The sequence below is a fragment of the Musca autumnalis genome, unplaced genomic scaffold, assembly GCF_047663935.1.
Source record: "Musca autumnalis isolate F117 unplaced genomic scaffold, ASM4766393v1 scaffold_3, whole genome shotgun sequence".
In the NCBI taxonomy this organism is placed as follows: Eukaryota; Metazoa; Arthropoda; class Insecta; order Diptera; family Muscidae; genus Musca; species Musca autumnalis.
Window position 1 is genome coordinate 175690197 of NW_027411866.1, and position 15301 is coordinate 175705497.

A 15301-nucleotide genomic window follows, 5' to 3' on the forward strand; every position below is an offset into this window, starting at 1 on the left:
ATGTCCGAATATCAACTACATCGGACCTCTCTTTTGGGTTCCTCCCACCCAAGGTTTAGAAAGAGGACAGTTTAAGGACTGATCTGGGATAGGTTTTTAATTTTTGGCTACTTGTTTTGTTTGCGGTCCAAGTTAAAACGGTACAATTTTTTTCGCGGACAAATCCATGCTTCCTAAAAAATGATCCAAAAACTCAAAAAGACCCTTATAGACGCAATAAGTATTGTACTGGCTTTTTTCTTTAGGTCCGAGACCGTGGGGATATCTCTGTCGGCACAGCAGATTTTTTGTGATCGAGTTTGTTTGAAAACACAAACATTTTCATTGAATGATTTTTTTTTACTTTTCCTCTTTCGAGATGAGTTGAATGATTAGAAGGTTTTTGCAAATAAAAAAGATTGATAGATAATGTCATCACATAGAGAAAAACAACAAAGTTCAATAATTAACACGGCGTTTATATTGTAGCCTTTTGCAAGGTTAACCTTGTTTATGAGGATTTGTTTGAAATATAAGCAGTGGAATTGACATTTAAGACCCAGTCGGTTTGTTAAATCCGGTTATATATAAACGGGGTATTAGACTAGGTGTACCCATGTCAAACTATCGCCATGAAAGTTCGCTTGGAAGTTTAACACGAGGAAGAATCCACGGAAAGGTAGGGCTAGGGTTGGTTATCACATGATCGCCCCTTCAAAAGTGAAAGAGTTGACCCTTGATTTGAACCAAAATGCATGACTCAGTCAATTTACATCATTTGTGCAAATACTGAGTTACAAAAATTCAAGTTAAATTGTAAAAATAAAATTTAATATTTCCACAATTTATTTTATTCTGATAAAGTAATAAAAATGCCAAATGCATTCCTATTTGTCCCTGCAGGGATGTCTTTGGGAAATACATTTGTAGGTTTGTAACTACAATTTGAATATTCAGTGACCAGAGGAGACTTGTTGCAAAATTTTCACACATATTTGATTTGTGATAAAAACCAAATTCTGCATAAATTTCATAACACCTAACTGAAATAGTATCTGTAATAATAAACACGAGTCTTTATGTGTGAATTCTGGGAATTGCACAATTTTGTCTCTCATGCTTATATGTATGTATGAATGTTCATATGTTATGTGTAATGACATTCTAACCACACAAACAATTGATTTTATTACATCAATTATTTATGTTTTATTCATCTTGCTTGGCATTTTCTTCTTCTTCAAGTCAAAAGTCCCAAAGTGCCGAACAATTCTTTAACATATCAAATGATTAGTCAAAGCATAATATATGTGATTTTATGTGTTGCTTCTTCTTCTTCTTCTTCAGTAGCATATAGCAGATAAATGAACGACAGATAATACGTGTAAGACATTTCCTTTTATCCATCTATAGCATCTATCTATCTGCCTTTCCGGCTGTCCATTTTTAGCCTAGAGAATTATAATGCCGAATGTAAACGTGCGTACATGTGTGGGTGTGTGTGCCCATCACTCTCAATTAGTTTATGTATGGAACCCAGCACAGCATTTTATTTGTCATTTCTGGTCGTTGTGTTCTTCTTCTTCTTCTTATACATCTACTACCACTTCGAAAGCCATAGTAAAATTCTAGCAATTTGCTGTAAATCTCTTCATTGAAACAATCTTTTCAACGGCAGTTTGTTGGATTTGGATTTCCGTCCGACAAAACTAAGTAGAGGATGGAGATATGAGATCAGGTTGTGAACACAGCATAACGCCCTCTCATACAAACACACACACACACAGATGTAACATGTCAATTAATGACAGTCCATATATAAAGTGCACAATATTACAATTTTTGTGTCGTTGAATGTCCGTATAAGTGTGCGTGTGTATGTTGTTCATTACAGACATGTGTATGTATTATTGGCTACATATATGGTAGTTACAACAACATGTTCAGATTCACACTGGACATTTATATTGCCAATAATTGTTGGGTTTGATATTATGGTGGGGTTTAAAAGGTGGTGTACAGATTTTTTGAGTTTTTGGGCTAATTTCTCATGAAGTATGGATTTAACCCCGTAAAAATTGTACCATTTAAAGTACGGCCGCTGCACTCTTTCTAGAATTTTTGTGGGAGGTACCTGAAAGAGTGGCAGGCTTTTTTTTTGAGATTTTGGGTCATTGTTTCAGGAATTGTGGTATCATAGGGTTAATTAGCTTCTGCCAAAAATTTCAAATATTCCAACCTGATACATTACTATATGAAATAATATGATGTGCAAAATTTGGACCAATCAGAAACTCACATGAAGAGTTCCCTTGCAGGTTGTGTTGTGTGGGAAGTACCCTAAGGAGTTGACCGATTCAGTCCATATTCGAACCCGATCTATTCCTGAAAGTAATATTACCTTACGCAAAGTAATTACCAATTCGGCTACTTCCTTCGAGAGTTATCGTGAGAAAATTTTTGAACTTTTGTGTGGGAGTTACCGAATGGAGTGGATCGATTTGGCCTATCTTCGAACTTAAACGAAGTTTGGTCAAAATCGGTTGCTTCGTTCGACAGTTATCGTGGGCACCAGCTAGGCAGAGAGACGGACGGACAGTGCTCAATCGACTTCAAATTGTCTCAAACCTATTTTGTCCAAACATACATGCGGTATAAACCCACTATTTCGATGAGGCACATTTTTGGTCGTTTCAAAGTGTATATACCCTCTTCAGCCTAAAGGCCGAGGGTATGAATATTACGATGTGCAATGTTTCGATTGGTTACTATGGTTTTTAGTGTTTTTGGACCATTATGTGAGTATACATGGACTTCTCCACGAAGAACATAGGTTTTAATAGGATCATAAGAAGTACTTACTGTAAAAATTCGCAAACGATCCTCGAATAGACCTTCAACTGATTTTAATTCAAAATGTTGAACCTTTAAGAGGCAGGTACCCAAGGTGTTGTCCGATATAGTCTGTCTTGGAACGCGTTGTGCATTTGGATGAAGTTTGGAAATATTCAAAGTTTCAAAGCGATATGGCCCATCTTCGAACTTAAACTAAGTTTAGACAAGATATTGCGAATGCCAAACCAGCCAACCAGAGAGACGGACAAGCATTGCTCAATCAATACTTGGGGTCAAACCCATTATTTCGATGAGGTATATTTTTGGTCGTTTCAAAATGTATATACCCTCTAGACTAAAGGCTGAGGGTATGAATATTACGATGTGCAATGTTTCGAGCACTTCTAGAGTTATCGTGCGCTCCATCCAAACTGTCGGACGGAGGTGGAGGTACCTGAAGTAATTGACCGATATAGTCCATCTTTGAAATCGGCGCCAACCACCCATTTTCTATTTTGAAAAATTTTTAAATTTTGTGTGGAAGGTACCCGAAGTAGTGGACGACCCCATCCATTATATACAGCAATTCACACACACACCGATGCATACCAATGTAAACACAATTGTTCTTCGAGTTTTGTTAAAATCCATGTAAGTTCTTGCTACAGTAATATCCTGGACAAACACACGCATACCCATGTATAATTTGTTCCTCCAGCCAAACATTGACAACAACAAAAAAACAAAAACAACGACTATGGAACTAATGCCACCAACACTTACACATTGTCCCTTTGGAATTTCTTTGCAGCGAAGTAACACAATAGCAAACATACAAGGAGCAAACTGCAGACAGTACGAACAGTCGTACTTACATTTGGTACACGCTAACAACGCTGTAAGAGAAATATAAACCGAGAACGCTATTCTAAGCAGAATTAACTGCCAATAAATTTCCAAGTTTACGATTAAGTTTGTTCGAAATGCGAATGAAATGAAAACAACCCTACCAAAGTGTTTACATTCAATATATTTGTCTTTTAAATGCTCGTTGGTAATGCTAAAAAGAACAAAGCAACTGCTGAAGTACATAATAGATGTTGTACGTTGTGTGGTTTGGGACAATGTGCTCATATGTTGTTGCACTAAATGATCTCAGCTAATTCGCACAGTGCTGATATAGTGAATAGTGTTTTTTTTTATCATTAAAAGTAGGATATGTTCATGGGCTCTTCATTGCACAATGGGTTATGTCTCAAATTTACATTAAGCAGTGTTACTTACGGTGCCCGGACATAACTCCCACGGACATAACTCCCAAAATGATTTTGGGCGTTATGTCCGTAAAGCAAAGCGGACATAACGCCCAAAAAAAATCACGGACATAACTCCCAACGATTTTTTTCTTAATTTATAAATTATTTCTTTGCTTAATTTTGAAATTTATTTTTATACATTCTTTTAAATTTTAGAGTAGAAGTTTGAATGTGAGCGGAATTATACATTTGAGAAGGCCTAAGTGCCAACCAATACTGAAGTATCCACAAAATCCTCCTGAATTCATAAAATTATTTAAAAACGAAATTATGCCCGAATTATGTGAGTAGCAGTTAGGAGAAGTTTTAAATTGTAAAAATATTTGTTAAGAAAATCGCGCTATTTTTTCAAAAATATTTTCGTTTTTCAGAAAGTATTTGAATATTTATACAAACAATTTTTATCTTCTTAAATTATGAACATATTTTTGTAAAAAATCGCGCTTTTTTTTTCAAAAAAATTTTCGACTTTCTATCTCCTTAAATTGTGAAAATATTTTTGAATATTTTTACAAAATTTTTCTTTTTTTGTTTTTCAAAATTGTCAGGCTTAATCCCATAGTCGTTGTTTTAATATTTTATTAAAACAACTTTAATTTATTAGTGGGAAAATTTTTTTTTTTTTTTTTTTACAAAAAATTTTTATTTTTTTAAATTGTGAAAATATTTTTGTAAAAAATCTCGAATATTTCTACAAAAACTTTTTATCTTCTTAAATTGTGGAAATATTTTTGTACAAAATCGCGCGATTGTTTCAAAAATATTTTCGCTTGCATCGCTTTTCGTTTTTCAGAAAGTATTTTAATATTTTTTACAAAAACTTTTTATCTTCTTAAATTGTGAAACTATTTTCGTAAAAAATAGCGCGATTTTTTAAAAAATATTTTCGACTGCGGCGCTTTTAGTTTTTCAGAATGTATTTGAATATTTTTTAAAAGCTTTTTATCTTCTAAAATTGTGAAATTATTTTTGTACAAATTCGCGCAATTTTTTCAAAAATATTTTAGCCTGCGGCGCTTTTCGTTTTTTAGAAAGTATTTGAATATTTTTACAAAAACTTTTTATTTTCTTAAATTGTGAAAATATTTTTGTAAAAAATCGCTCGATTTTTTTCAATAATATTTTCGCCTGCGGCGCTTTTCGTTTTCAAGAAAGTATTTCAATATTTTTGCATTTTTGTATTTCAATATCTTCTTAAATTGTGAAAATATTTTTGTAACAAATACCACGATTTTTTTTCAGAAAGTATTTGCGAATTTTAACAAAAACTTTTTATTTTACTCTAGGCAGTATTTATACCCTATACCACAATGTGGAAAAGGGTATTATAAGTTTGTTTTGGTAAAAATTCATGTAACACCGCGAAATATTCGTCGGAGACCCCCAATGTGGTATATCATTCTTCATATCTCGACGAGATAAAGCGATTTTGAGATGTGTGTCTGTCCGTCCGTCTGTCCATTATAAATTGTAAACACGCTCCAGGCCGCAATTATGGACCGATCGTCACGAAATTTTGTATGGAGGTCGGGTTCAGATCAGAATAGATCCCTATTCTTATTGGTGATGATCGTGAAATATTTAGCGGGTGAAATGGACCAAAAACATAATATTTATCCAATTTTCTAGCGGCTCTGTAGGTCTCAATAATAGTCCGATCCACGCGTAATATTAAATAAGGTAAGAGTATATCACAAAGGAGAAGCTTCCAATTTGAGATGGCGATCGGATAATATTTAGAGGGTTAAATAGACCAAAACTTTTGTGTGAAAATTGAGAAAATTTTTAATATACAGCTTATATCTTAATTCCTGGAAGTGACATTCCGGACAAGTGATATATACTTGAAAGTGGAACGCTTGACCTTTCAATTGATGCCAATTATGTTGGTGTGCATGATCAGATAACAGAGTTACATCCTAATATATTCCGTTATTTGTTTGTAGTGTAATAATAAACTCGCTAGAAGTCGCAATTATACATCAATAGTCACGAAATTTTGCACCGGGTAAGAGAATAGGTCGAAACAGATGCCTACAATTTTGAATGATGATCTGATATTCTTTAGCGGGTGAAATGGACCATTACTTTTGTATGAAAAATATAAAAATTTTATTTTTGGTCGATATTTTAATTCCTTGAGGACATATATATTTCGCAAAGTAGCCTACATATGGGAAAAAATACTAACCTTTCCTCTGATGTAAATTGCAATAAAGTGTTTGCTAGATAACGGGCCTACTGACTAATATATAATGGGTTCTGTGTAGAGAACCACATTTTTATCCCATGCTACATATTGTCTCTCCAAAAGTTCGTCCTTGACCCCTTATTTGGTATGCCAAAAGACATATCTTGACGAGATAAAGCGGTTTAGCGATGTGTGTCCGTCCATTAAAAATTGTAAACAAGCTTAAGGCCGCAATTATGGACCGATTGTGACGAATTTTTTAAGGAGGTTGGGTTTGGGACACAATAGAAATGATTAGTTTTTGGTGATGATCGTGAAATGTTCAGGGGATGAAATGGACAAAAAGCAAAATTTTAACCAATTTTGTAGCGACTCTGTAGATAAAAGTAATAAGCCGTAAAATTTTAAACAAAGTTTGAGTTTATGATGAAGAAGAAGCGTACAAACCAACGTGAAGATCAGATAATACTTAGCGGGTTAAATGGACTGAAACGTGTGAAATTGGTAAAAATTTCAATAACGTAGCGGTTAAACAACGGAAGTAGTAGTACTACATAAGTGGGTTTCATTACATTTTTGTTTGAGTGGACTAAATTTCCCTTTCCTGCTACAAAAATGTCTTTGTCATGCTAGATAACATTTTGGTTTTGGTCATAAGTATTATACTCTCTCTCTCTCTGATATTTGATAATTAAATTTTCACAATCATTGAAACGAAGTTCCGTGGAGAGCGATTGTCCAGGGATAGTGGTATAGGGTATCCCATGGTCGGCTCCGTCCGACTATAGACTTTTCTTACTTGGTTTCGTTTAAAATAGGTTTGAAGACAAATTTTGAATATAGTTCGATTTGAGATGGCTACAAATTATTTTGTACTTAATATTCTTAAAAATTTTAAATCAATTATAAATTATTTTGTGAAATGAAAAATGCATATGAACTTAAAGTTAATTTTTAATTTTTTTCTTATACATTTGAAATAAAAATCACTTAAATTTTAAAAACGGACATAACTCCCATTTGTACTTATGTCCGCTAAGAGGGGTCGGACATAGCTCCCAAAAATTTGGGATTATGTCCGCAAACCAATTATGTCCCAACGGACATAACTCCCAAAATCGTTATGTCACGGCACCGTTACTTACTTTTTTATTTCCCTAGCCTTATCTCATTTTCCACATATTTACTCCATCGAAACCTTGGCATTCCAGTTCTGCGGGTACCATGTGGTATCAAGATTTTGTAAAGTGTTGGTTTTGTTTGACTATATGTGGCTTTGTGTTTACTTTAGCCAAAGTAGTGTCTGTTGGTCAATATTTTCTTAGTCTTATTTCACAACTGATGTGTCAAAGTCTTCAATTACCTTAAAATTACAGGTACCATAAACTTGTTCTTGTGGCCGTTTACTGCCAGGCCCACTTCAGCAGATTCTTATTCGACCTTCTTCATACGACCTTCACTATAAAAAGAGCACACAGTCTTTTCCCTATTCTTGTGAACAGGACAAATGATGCTTAGGTTCCAATCATTGGATACGCGTTCTTCCTGATGCATAGAAATTATCAGCGTGTCGCCTCCGGTGTTGAACAGCTCGTAAGCCATCGGCTGCTCTATTATTCTTCAGCCGGTTTATTTGTGCATTTACTTCATCTTGCCCGGGCTGTATACATTCAATACCATCTTCTATGTGGTATTTTCATCTTCTACGTTAGTTTTGAATACCAAAATGCTATCTTGAGAACACTATATGTATCTGTAACCAATTTACCTTGTTGTACTAAAGCCATCAGTTTGACGTTTCACATTACCAAAATTTACGGATTTGATTCTGGCTACTGCACATCTTGATTTTTTCACACTCCCGCTTTTCCATTTCTATCTTCATGAAACGTCGTTTTTTTCTCTCCTTTTCTCTCTCGTGCCCTGCGAGTTGCTTTTGATTGAGGGGTAGACCTGTATACCGCATTCTTCTCTTCGGTAGCAGCTTTACACTACTTGTCATACCATGTGTTCCGTGGTGGAGGTCTTTGGAATCCAAGTCTTCCATCTATCACAACGTGATCAATTTGTTTTCTTGTTTTGGTCTGGTGACAGTTTTTATGTATGTCGAGATGTTTAAATCGAGTATTACTAACTACCATGATTTTTGCCGCTGCAAAGTCTTTCTGCTTTATTCCATTGTCATATGTTTCACTGTGGTGCCTGAATTTCCCGACGATTGGGTCTAAAATATTCTGCTTTAAAATTTTGCCAATAAAATCGTCCAGAATAATTTTAATGCCATGACCAGAACAACGGTCATATGTTTTTTAAGCTTTCGCAAAATATATCTTTGGTCTGTTCTTCCTTGTCTTCAATGGAGTATAAGCTTCTGTTCTTCTGTTGAGAAACTTAGCTTTTATCCTTATGGTAGCCAGTTTTCCATTCACTGGGGTAAACTTGGAGATCAGATGTTTTAACCTCCGACCAATTACAAATCTGCAAGCTAATTTATGTTTATGTCATGGCAGCTATAATACAGTGCGTTGCCTTTATATATCTGTGTGGCAGTAATATCGGTCGTGTATTTTCCAAGTACATCTGTCAATGAGTATATCGTACTTTCTCTATAAAGAGTGCGAACATCCCGGTGATTCAAGGTACTTAACATTTGCGGAGGTTGCTTCCACACAAAAGTGGACAAAAATAGAAGCAGTTGACCTTAGTTGATAAATTTTTGCATAAGTTCTAATAATGACATAGGAATGAAAAATTTTAACTTTGGTCAATATCGGTTCAGATTTGGATATAGCCCCCCCCCCCCCCCGATTTTGCTATAACTCGGTCATTTTTGATCAGATAGCCTTCAAATTTACTATGTGTTGTTTACTTAGGGCCCTATGTAGGTTTATTGATTTTCACAAAAATCGGTCCAGATTTGGATATATCCTCCATATATATCTTTCCCCGATTTTGCTATAACTCGTTGAATTTTAATAGACCAATGCGTAATGCAAAAACAACTTTCTTGTTGTTTTTACCCCCGCTTATTGAAGCAACATTCCTATGTTCGTATTCTTTGCGAAGCAAAGACGACATAAAAACAGTGGTGGATATGAAATTCTTTATTTCAACTCAAATTGTAGGGTAAACAGCTTTAGGGCCATACAGCAAATTTCTCATTTTATTTAATTTGCTAGATGGCTGTATTGACCTGTTTATCGATACAGAGTCGGCGAAAAAGGGAACTGATGAAGTTGTTTGGTGACAACTGAAACTATAGTATTCCCTACCCTTCGCCCGCAACTAATAAATTTCATATCCACTTTAAAATATTTTGTTGTTATTCAAACAATTGAATTACAACAAAATATGGACTCAAGCTGAAATAAACACAAAGATGTAAAATTCTGCAGTCCAACAATAAAAAAACGCCAACAATTTTAATAGAATAGCTTTCAAATGTACTATGTGTTCTTTTCTTAGGTCCCTGAGTAGCTATCACAGAAATCGGTTCACATTTGGGAATATCCCTCATTTACATACGTATTTCACCGATATTGGTATAAAACCTGCATTTTATTTCCGATCCCTTTCTAAAATTTTATATTTATAGCTCACCCATCAAATCCCCATCCAAAACGTTTAATATCATCAACACAATTTTCGGAAATAATTACAATTATCGCTTTACATTACCTGGGAAATATTGTTCATATTTCAAAAATCTTTCAGATTCGTCTTATCTGATGTGTTTACTGTAAAAAAGAAGCGTAAACATATGTATATAAGAGTTAACATTACCCAGCAAAATTTGACGGAATGGGTTCTTTGCGATGACGTGATTTCATGTCATCTTTTGCATTGGTTCAAAGGAAGTCGTGAAAGATCCGATCTTTTCATTAGGATTTGAACCAATGCAAAGGAAGTCGTGAAAGATCCGATCTTTTCATCAGCATTTGTACCCATTCCATCGCTCCAATAGAGATGATGTTTGTGTTTTTATTACACACCTGTTTATTTTCATTTTGGTATGTTCCAGTACTGCAAAAATCTACTAATTTTTACTATTTTTTCCGATAACATAAAGGAAAAATTGTTATCGTAGTAAAAATAAGTAGATTCTTGCAGTTTCTGGAACAGACCAAAGTTGTTAGAACTGTCGGCGTGATGTTGTCTTACATTTCCTGCATATCAAACAACTAAAACTTCTAAACAATTGGTATTGTATGAAGTCCCAACCATCGAGCTAAAAATAGAATCGGACTGCACACATTGCTATTTTAAAAGTTCCCTTGTCTGTTCTAAATCTGACATAGAATGAAATCAATCAAATCTCGCTTCTTGGAGTTTGAAACGAAACGAAAAGGAACAAGAATCTGAAAATAAAGAAGAAACTACTTTTGGAAAGAAACAACTAAAAATAAATTAATTAAGCATAAATGGTATTTTCCATAAAAAGTCTCTCCTCCCCGTTCGTTACATTTTGTTCTTAGAGATCCCTAAAGCAAGCCGGGTTGTAGATCCCTACATATTTCCGTCACTAAACAAAAGAGTATAAATTACCAAAATGTTGTTATAAAATAACAAAATTATAAAATAAAAGTAATTTACGAAATAAAAATACTTAAAGGAGTGCATTTGGAGTCCATGTTGAAATCTGAACTGGTGATGGGAAGATAATTGAAAAAACCTTTTGTAAAATGAAAGAATATCAGTTGCGGAGAACGGAGGAAGTAATCTTTTGCGTTGCAGCAGTGGTGATTACATTGCAATTTTGGATGTAAACTTTTGAAAAAATAAACTGATAAATTCATTGTAGTTATTTCATGAATTCGTTTGAATTAATAAAGAGTTTTGTTTTTCATGAAAACCATATTTCAATACAGCATTTCCATTTTCCAAACAAGACATGAAAATTTCATGCCAAGGGTTTGGTGAAAATGACATGCCAAAGCATTGGTGGAAATGACATGTCAACGCATTGGTTAAAATGACATGCTTAGGATCCAGAAAAGAACGTCATCTGTTGGGGTCCACGCTCATATAAAATTCATCGATGAAGATGCTAAAAAGATGACATGCTAGATCACTTGCACCCATGATTGAATGTCATCTTTGGCATCGAACATTTTGCTGGGTACATTTTTCGAATTTTGTCCACTGCGGCAACAATGTGGGTCGTCCACTTTAAAGCAGTTTGTTGGTCTTTTCATACCCTTCATCATCATATAGGGTAAAATTAAATTTGTCATTCCGTTTGTAACACAGCGAAATACTCATTATATATCTAAGTCGATGTAATCATGTCCGTCTGGCAGTCCGTCCAACTGTTAAAATTAAGATACAGCTCGCAATTTTTAATATAGAGCTTTGTAATTTGGCATAGAAGTTTCTATTACTCCTAGGATGTTTGGTATTGCAAATGGGCTATATCTGTTCACGATTTCATATGGCCCCTATAGAACTGTACCTCCCGATCTTCGGTATTTCGAAGGTTCTGGCCACAACAATCCACCGAAATAGCTGAAATTTGGTAGTTGTTCTTCATTTGGGGTATAAAACTTTCCATATGAAATTCATCGGTACAGGACCACGGCTTCACATAGCCCCCACATGACGGTATCTCCCGATTTCCGGTATTTTGATGGATGTGGCCTCAATATTCTACCGAAATGACTGAAATTTGGAATTAAGTTTTCATTTGGGGCATAAAACTTTCCATATGAAATGTATCGGCATAGGTCCACGCCTTCATATAGCCCCCATAGAACGGTACCTCCCGATTTTTGGTATTTTGAAGGTGATGGCTTCAATATTCCTCTAAAATGACGCAAGTTTTTGGCATTTAGTCTTCGAGGGGGGTATACAACTTTCCCCCGGAAATTTGTCGGTACAGGTCCATGCCTTAATATAGCCCACATAGATGGGTACCTCCAGATTTTAGATATTTTGAAGGGTGTGGCCTCAACATTTCATCGAAATGGCTGAAATTTGGTATTTAGTCGTCGTTGGTGGTATTAAACTTTCCGCTTAAAATTTTTCGGTGTAGGTCCACGACTTCGTATAGCAGCCATAGAACGGTAACTACCGATTTTCGGTATTTTGACGGTTGTGGCCACAACAACCCATCGAAATGACTGAAATTTGGTATTTAGTTTACGTTGGAGGTAAAAGCCTTTCCGACTGAAATTCGTCGGTATATGCCCACGTTTCGATATAGCCTCCATAAAACGGTACCTCCTGATGTTCGTAATTCTGAAGGTTGTGCCTTCAATATCCCACCGAAAGACTGATTTTTTTTATTAAGTCTTCCATGGGATTATATGATATTCTAGACGAGTATTATCTGTATAGGTCCACGTCTTCCTTAGAAGCGTACCTCTTGATTTTCGGTATTTTGAGAATCTAGTCTAGAACGGTAAGGTTAACCACATTGTTAGCCACATTGTTTTACATAAATTGCTGAAATTAGGTCTTAGGTCGTCTTCATAAACAAAAAGAAACTAGTTGTTCTATTTACTTCAATGTTCGTGGTGGAGGGTATAACAAGTTCGGCCCGGACGAAATTAGCGCTGGTTCTTTGTGTTTTTTTATAGTTCGATGTTGTGTGGAGTGGTGGGTCAGTAGCCCAACGCACAACCCAATTTTCTTATGGGTGTACTTGCATCACATGTTAACTCACTACGTTTAACGGATATTAAAGTCAGCTCCCCAGGTGATACCACGGGGAGATAAGTGTTCACTTGAGATGAAAGAGGTACCAAGTACATACATATGTTCTGGGCTTTGTCATGTTAAAACCAGCCAGGATCGTTGATCGGTATCTATATCCCTACGTCACCCATCACCCATATATTAAAGCCTGATTAGATTAAACTTCTACAAATATTATATAATGTGGCTCAACAAAGGCCCTGCCAAGGTTTATTCATAAATCAAAAAGAAAGTTGAGATTTTGCATTCACTGATTTGTCATCAAATAATGTTGAAAAAACATAAAAAATGTTATGACTTATTGTTGACTTCTTCGGCCTGTTTGCTTTCATTTATTTATCTTATCGTGACTTCTTCTTCTGATTATGTTGTTTCCTTGGAATCATTGTGTGATGCCTCCTCCGAGGATTAATAAAAACAAACTACAGGAACCCTCCAGCTAATCTAAACAAAGGCACAGTAGCAGACATCGTTTTATGACAACTTCAAAACCTCAAGCTGTACTAAACAACAACTGTTTCATGTGGCATACTGTCAGAGTAAAAGATTTGATTGCAAACTAAAGGAGTAATATAAGAATAGTAGAAAAGTACTCTCCAGCCGTTAGCCATGGCCATTTTAACCATTGACGACAACTTCACAAATAAATCCACTTCGAATGCAGAAGCAATGAGGACAACGGCAACGAAGATGACAACAATTTGGCGCTGTGACACAAAGCAACCATATTGTTTGGCGTTTAGTGTTGTCTAAAAGGGGCGTCAGCGCACACAATCGCAGTGAGAAACTGTGACGGCGAAAAATTGCACGCCATATGTTTGTCGTTTTGCGGGAACAGTGTTTTTAAATCCGTCAGATGAAAATTGTAGAAACTTAGGTGGGATAGTTGTTAAGGTTCTTATGAAAGTGGAAGGTTTTGAGATTGCTTTAACCCATTTTGTTCCGAAACCAATTTTTAATTTATTTTTAATAATAATATTAATAATACTTATTAGTATTTTATTTTTTATTATTTTCTAAAATTAATTTAAATAGTATCAAAAAATGTGTTCCAAAAATGTACCCCTACCATCTATTGGTAGGGGGGTTTTTAAGGGAAGATTTGTTAATTTGCTGACAGATGTGACCTGATTTATATACCAAAACTTGTTTAAAATGTTATCTTTTTCATCATAAATATATACATTTTTTTGAAAAAAAAAAGTGATTTTACTGGTCGAAAAATCGAACACCAAATACAAAATTGGTTACACGATTTTTCCAAGGGTTACTTCCTGCTGTTTTTTCGCAGAACAGCATAGCCAATATTTTGAAAATATACCACAATATTCACAATATTGAAGATATATTTTCAAGATATTGCCTATGAACACTTTGTTGTTCTGCAAGAAAGGCAACAGGCAGTAACCAGCTACGTACATACGACACCATTTTGAATGGTTCTACTTACATTAGATCATTATTTGAGTTATTTGGACAAATATTGCTTTTCCGATAGTTGTAGGTAATTGCCAGTTACAGAATTTCCAGTTTTTCAAAAGTGCGGATCTTGTTTTTCATTTTCTCCAAAGACTGAGCTTTTACAGTGAAAGCAATAATTTTCAAAGCAAGTTGTAAATATAAATCCCCATTTCATTTACATTGTTGCAAATCACTGTTTTTCCAAGAACAATTCTCTCACTCCAGCCGGCCTTAGGCAATTTATATGCATAACTGTAAGCCATGAATTTGTATGCATCTTCTTTCGTTCACCCAGAAAGATTCATATTTTTCGGAAAAAATAAATTAAACAATATCTTCCTGGTTGCAACTGAGAGAAATGTTGTAGAACGTAAGAAGTAGGAGGAAAAGATGATGAATTGTTTATTCTATTGTTGTCGTGCTCTTTTTTTGTTACGTTCAAGCTTTGGCTTTCCTCACATTAATTTTTTTAGTCTTTTTTCTGTGTAGGCTCAGACACAAGCCGGGACAATAACAACTTAATAGAAATTCTAATTTGCCACAACCATTATGTGGTAAATAATTTTTTTTGTTTGGTTGCTTGCTTGGCTTTGTTATAATTGTTGGAGGCGGATGAAATAAAAACAATGGTTAATTTACTGCTGCTATTTAACCCCAATAAAATATGAATGGACATACATACATTTGGAAAATATATAATACGACTATGAGGTGCCCTACTTCCAAAATTTGGCGTAATATAGATCAAAATTTGGGTGACGTAGAGAATGAAAGATACCAAGGAATGGTCCTCCCCAGCTTTAACATGGCAAAGCCCAGGATT

The 15301-nt window shown here is 35.0% G+C and overlaps 1 protein-coding gene across 1 annotated transcript in view; it reads right to left on the reverse strand.

The window, feature by feature from the left end:
- Positions 1 to 15301, reverse strand: part of CARPB (Carbonic anhydrase-related protein B) — a 424717-nt gene that overhangs the window by 64548 nt on the left and 344868 nt on the right. The gene's annotated exons all lie outside the window — the stretch shown is intronic.